Here is a 6,263-nt window from a genome sequence, read left to right as displayed (position 1 = left end):
GTCTTGCCTGTCGTGCGACACGGAATCCCCGCAGTAGGACTCTGCGGCACTTTTCCCAGGCAGCGTGAAGATCAGTCGCCTACGCCATAGCCTCGAGGACAGCTTTTCATCTCGGCTAGGGCAGCCGGAACTATCGTCCGGCGGTCGCATGTCCTGCCTGGCGACGCGAACCGACTGCGCCTGTTGTTGTAGTTGTTCACCTATTGATAGTGGCGCATACCCACTATGGGAGATTGGCCAAGAATCGAGTGGTTTTAAATATTACTGTTCAGATTTGTAATAATGGATGTATAACAGAAAGATTACCGATAGTCTAAGAAAGTGTGGTGCCTGATGTAATGAATACAAATATTTACATAAACGAATTTATCCTTAGAACAGCGTATTATTCTGATTTTATACGTATATAATTATGTGGACATGTTAGGATAATGGGACTGGTTATTTAGTCAACCTATTGGTTTCATCAATATAGTCCTGGATGGCCGCGCATTAGAGAAACCAGAAATGGAAGCTCCAAAAGACAAAATGACAGGCACATATAAGTCTATACCAATACCACGTAAAGGTATTTCTAAACGGGTTTTTCGTAATGTGTTGAACCGCCTGCAGGTCAAAAAGAAATGATCTATTGTTTTCAGTTCATCACAGAACACACTGTGGCGAAGGTGCCTGAGCAGACCCGTGTTTATAGAAATTTAGACTTACTACTGTTGTGCCTCCATCGTCTGACGAGCGCCTTGATGTACGTTTTGCAATGCATGAGCTTGACGCTGCGATTTCTGCCTCCCGCCGATCATCGGCACCAGGACCTGACGGAATCACGTATGCTGCACTCAACCATCTTGATACAGAAGCACGACGTATCCTGTTATCTCATTATAACACCTCATGGGAGTCAGGAGAAGTCCCAACTCATTGGAAATGCAGTCGCATTATTGCATTGCTTAAGCCGGGGAAGTGTCCTTATGCACTTTCCTTCTACAGACCAATCGTCTTAGCCAGCTGCGTCGGAAAAGTGATGGAAATAATGTGGTACTGTCAAGATTAGAGTGGCTTCTAGAGAGGAACAACTTCTTTCTTGAATTTCTGAACGGCTTCAGAAGAGGCCAATCTGCCATTGATGGTGTGGACGACTTGATCACCAGCGTTGAAGAGGAAAGAAGCCGACGCAGACTAGTGGCGGCGGTCTTCTTAGACATCAAGGGTGCCTACGATAATGTGCTGCATTATGCGATCCTTGACGCACTGGAAGATTTCGACATCGGTGGACGACTGTACGCTTCGATTTTCAGCTTCCTTAGGGACCGCACCATTTACATGACGACAAATAACGGAGACACCGATCGATATAAGGTTCATCGTGGTGTTCCCCAAGGAGGAGTTCTCAGCCCGATCCTATTCAATGTCACAATGATCGGCCTAGCAGCAGAACTTCCCAGCACGGTGAAGATCAGTGCATACGCTGATGACATAAGCATATGGGCATCCGGAACTACTCGTCCGCAATTACGAGCTCGACTACAGCGTGCAGTGACGATCACATTCAAATATCTACGACGTCAAGGGCTCATTCTTTCAATCTACAAATGCGCAGTGCTTGCGTTCACGCGCAAGCATATGTCGAAATACCTGATATCTATTAATGGGACAGCAATACCTGCTGTAACGCACCACAAGTTCCTTGGGGTTGTCGTACACAGAGATATATCGTGGACGAGGCATGTCGCAGTACTTAAATCTAAATTGAAGAGCTTTGCTCTCGTTCTTCGCCACGTCGCGGGAGCAAGATGGGGTCCGCTAGAATCATCGCTACTTCGATTGTACAATGCTCTATTTGTGGGATACATTCGATACAGCATGCCGGTGCTCTCCAATATGAGACCTAGTTGTGTGAAGACGTTAGAGAGTGTTCAAGCTGAATGCTTAGGAAGATGCTTGGGTCTACCGCGCTGTACTTCAACAAATGGGACAATCGCAGAGGCTCGGGCTTGTCCCATCAGTGTATACATGCTCTGCGAGCCACTTAGAGTTCACCTCCGATTGCTGAGCAGACACAGACAGCACCCACTGTCAGTACTACCCGCCACTCACCCAGATTGCAGTTTCTCAAGAGTAATATTGCGGCATGAAAACATTATACCATCAAGGTTTTTTCCGCCAAATGCCCCTGCAGTGCCTCCATGAGTCCTGCCTAAACCACCTGTTTCTTTTACGATGCCTTGAATCACGAAGATGTCGCTCATTTCTTCTGTTGGCCTCAGACAGCTGACCCTATATCACATTCATACAACGTACAGTGATTCTCTGCACGTGTACACCGACGGATCCACAACGCTAAACACCTCCGCCGCAGCCTTTGTGATCCCAGACATGGATATCACTCGACGATTCAAAGTGGACTATAAAACCACATCAACTGCCGCAGAGCTTGTCGCTATCCGGGAGGCAATAGGATTTATTTCCGGAGAGCGACCTCGAGCCTGGACGATTTTCTGTGATGCCAAACCCGCTTTGCAAACCATTAATTGCATCATGAAGCAAGCTCCGTATTACAGCTTGGCAATAGAAATCACAGAACTTATTCAGGTTGCTTCAACAAATGGTCATCTTATAACTCTCCAGCGGATTCCCGCTCATTGCGGCGTGATGGGAAACAAAGAGGCAGACGCTGCAGCTAAAAATGCCTTAAGCAGTGCCCCGGAAGTACGCATTGCGTTCTCACGAGCTGACATGAACGCCCTGCTTCGCTGCGTGATGCGCAGCTACACACTTCAGCACTGGACCAAACCGGAATGTCGACACCAGCGACTTCATAAATGGGACCGGGAAATGAGGTTCCGCATGCCCCCTAAATTGAAACGGGAACTCACAAGTATGATCCACCGCATTCGTCTTGGTGTAGCGTACACCAGACTTTACGCACATATCATCGGTCACAGTGACACCGGTCCTAATTGTGAACACTGTGATGTGCCAGAAACACTTGAGCACATATTTTGTGTCTACCCAGCATACGCACGTGAACGACAAACACTGATTTCTTCTACTGAACTATATCGCAGTAGGTCATTAACTGATGAGACGATGTTGGGCCCTTGGCCAGACACCAACAGTGCAACTGCAGTCACAAGAGCAGTTATAACCTTTTTGGAAACAACTGGACTATGTGCGCGGCTATGAAATGTGTCTTAGCTAGAAAGAACACTACATACTCACCTCTCTATCTCACCATCGTCTTCCATTATTCTTTCTTTTCCCCTTTCTCTTCCCCCAGTGTATAGTAGTAGGCTAGAGCAAGCTATCGCTCAGGCTGACCTCTCTGCCTTTCTGTAAATAAACTTACCGCCTCCCCCCTCCTAGATTTGGTACCCGACAACGCAGCCTTGTGATAGCTACTTCTTGTTTACGAGTGCGGCAAAGGTCTCTTCGCCAGGGATATAATAAATGGCGATATTCTGTAGAGTTTGTTAGTGCTGAACCTTTAAATACTTCCATAAGCGTACGTCAGCGGAATCGAGCAGCAGTCACATAAGCGGCTGCTTCCATTGCAGAACACGACGTTGATGATGATTATCGAGATGCCATTGATGATAAAGAAGATGCAAGTCTGTTGCACCTGGCCATACAAGCGTCTTCGAGATGTATATTTTCCCACAAATACGTGTGCTCGAATATATGAATGTGAAAAATTCAGAATACGTCACGTGAATTCAATCTTCGCAATAAGAGGCGCTACGCCTGCGTGGTGACGGACCCATGACAGATTTTGAGTACGTGTGATTATGGTAACAAAAAGCCGGTAGGTGGCACAAGCGACCTTTGAACAGTACATATTGAAGGAAGTGGATAAAGCCTTTTTTGTTCTCGGTGCCGACTGAGCTGGTCTACGTAGCAGAGCACCAGGTCATTCGGATTTGGTTCCTGGGACCGCTCCACTGCTCAGCCAGCAGCAAGAACAAAGACGGCTTTATCCACCCCCAGATGAAGCATTAACCCAGGCCCAAGTGAGTACACTAGGAAGGGCTCAGACTCATTGTATACTCAGCCCGAGGAGGCTGGCCGCTGTAGTGAAAGATGAAAAGCTACACAAGTGTATTAACTGTGGCCTAGCACAGGCAGGACAAGACCATTTATTATGGTATTGCCCCAATCACCCTCCACTCGAGGAGCTCCTGCAGTCATCTCCCTCACCGAAAGCCTGGGAGAGGTCCTTAAGGAGCCAGAATATGCATATACAGGCCAAGCTGGCGAACTGGTCTGCTAGTTTTGCAGCCGCTTGGGCCCCAACCTAGCCCCCGTCAAACTTGGTTTCCTCCATTTCCCCTCACCTTCTGAATAATAAAGTTTATTCCTCCTCCTCCAGAAAGTGGGCGTAGGTGACGACTGTATAGTTTTGGGGAGAAATATACCGAAAAAATACAGCGTTAATGGAATGGGAAGGAATGAGTAGCAATGACAGCGTTGAAATTAAGAGACTGAGACAGGAATGTCCTTTGTCCCCGCTGTTATTTATGCTCTATACGGTGAGGATGGAAAAAGTGCTGGAAGGCAGCAACATTGAATTTAATCTGTCACACAAACAGGCTGGCGCGATGGTTGAGCAGAAGCTTCCAGGTCTATTTCATGCAGGTGATATTGTCATATTCGGGGACAGTCAAGACAATATACGGCGGCTGGTAGATATATGTGGAATGGAAGACGAGGCCCTAGGACTAGGATTTAGTGCAAAAATTTGTGGATTTATGGTATTCCATAAGTACCTCGAAGTATGGATCAGTGAGGGAGATAGATATATGGAGGGTCGGGAAAAACATCGGCAGCAAAGGGAAAGAAAAATGCTGCAATAATGAAGCACTGAGCGTTATGGGGGTGTAATATATTAGGCACAAAGTGCTTCTATGTCTTTGGAAAGGCGTACTGGTTGCAGGGCTTACATTCGGGAACTCAGTGGTGTGCACGAATTCAGAAGTGCAATCAGGCATGGACGTAAATCAAAACGCTGTGGGATGTCCCGCATTATCGCTCATGGGAAGACGACGAATGATGCTCTAAAGGGAGATATGAAATGCACAATCTTTGAAGTACGGGAAGCTCAGAGCAAAATGAGATTTGAAGAGTGGCTTAGAAAAATGAAGGAGAGTAGATGGGCAGGGATGATGTTCCGGTATTTGTATAAAAAGAGCATGGACGGAAAGTAGGGAAAAAGAACTAGGAGGCTTACTAGCAAATATATGGCTCGAAGTGTGCGTGGCACGGCAACAAAAAGCATTAAGCGAAAAGTCAGAGAGGCCGAGGGATTCTTCGGATGGCAGTGATGGAAAAGAAGCCTGTCCTCTGTAACTGCCGAGGGCAAAAACAAAATAAGGTAGGAGAGGTTTTATGATCATTCAAGGAGAAGCGCGTTACTGTTCAAAGCGAGGTCAAGTTGCCTTCGAACTCGTAGTCATAAAGCGAGATTCAGTAAAGAAGAACAACAATGTACCTCTGTGGGGGAGTTAAGCAAACGATAGGGCACGTTCTGAGTGAATGCGGTGATATCCACTCAGGTATACGCCTGGGTAAAGGTCTACATAAGCCTTGACGTTTAATAGACAAACATGGAAAGCTGAACACGTCCGCGATATAAGCAAGTAAGATACGGTTAGAGTATTGGTGGAAGAAAAGTAGAAGCAAAAGATAGAAATAGTGGGAAAATGAGGTCATTCTGTCTGAAGAGGCAGAGATGGAACACAAATTTATATTTCTTTTTGTTAGATTATGATCTATTTATTGAAGTAGGTAAGACACTAGGCCAACATAAAAAAAAGGTTTCTGTTTATTTTTTCTTGCAAGCCTGGTGACACTTATGTCACCACCCAGTTATAAAGGGGACGCTGAGAGCATCCACGCATCCAGTAAATATTGGCTATGCGTTATGACTTTTACATGTATATTTAAGAAAAAAAAACTTCTTGCTGTATAGGACAACGAGAAGCTAAATTTTTAAAGGGACTGTCTACCACATTCAGAAAAAAATATATGTTTGTGGCTCAAACGAAAAGATCGTCCATCTCATCGACGGTAACGAGCATGCTTTCGTGCTAGAAAAAAAGGAATTATATTATGTTGATCTTTAAGGTCGATAAAAAATTACCACTAGCGTCACTCAAGAGCGAATGTTGTCAATCTTGACAATCTATTGGCAGGTTGGCAGGACAAGAAATCCTTGCAGGTACACATATTTTGCTTCAATTGGTAATTTATGCACTTGTACTCAACTC

The sequence above is a fragment of the Rhipicephalus microplus genome, chromosome 3 (genome assembly GCF_043290135.1).
Source record: "Rhipicephalus microplus isolate Deutch F79 chromosome 3, USDA_Rmic, whole genome shotgun sequence".
NCBI lineage: Eukaryota > Metazoa > Arthropoda > Arachnida > Ixodida > Ixodidae > Rhipicephalus > Rhipicephalus microplus.
The sequence above is the reverse complement of the archived record's forward strand: the minus strand, read 5'-3'. Positions refer to the sequence as shown.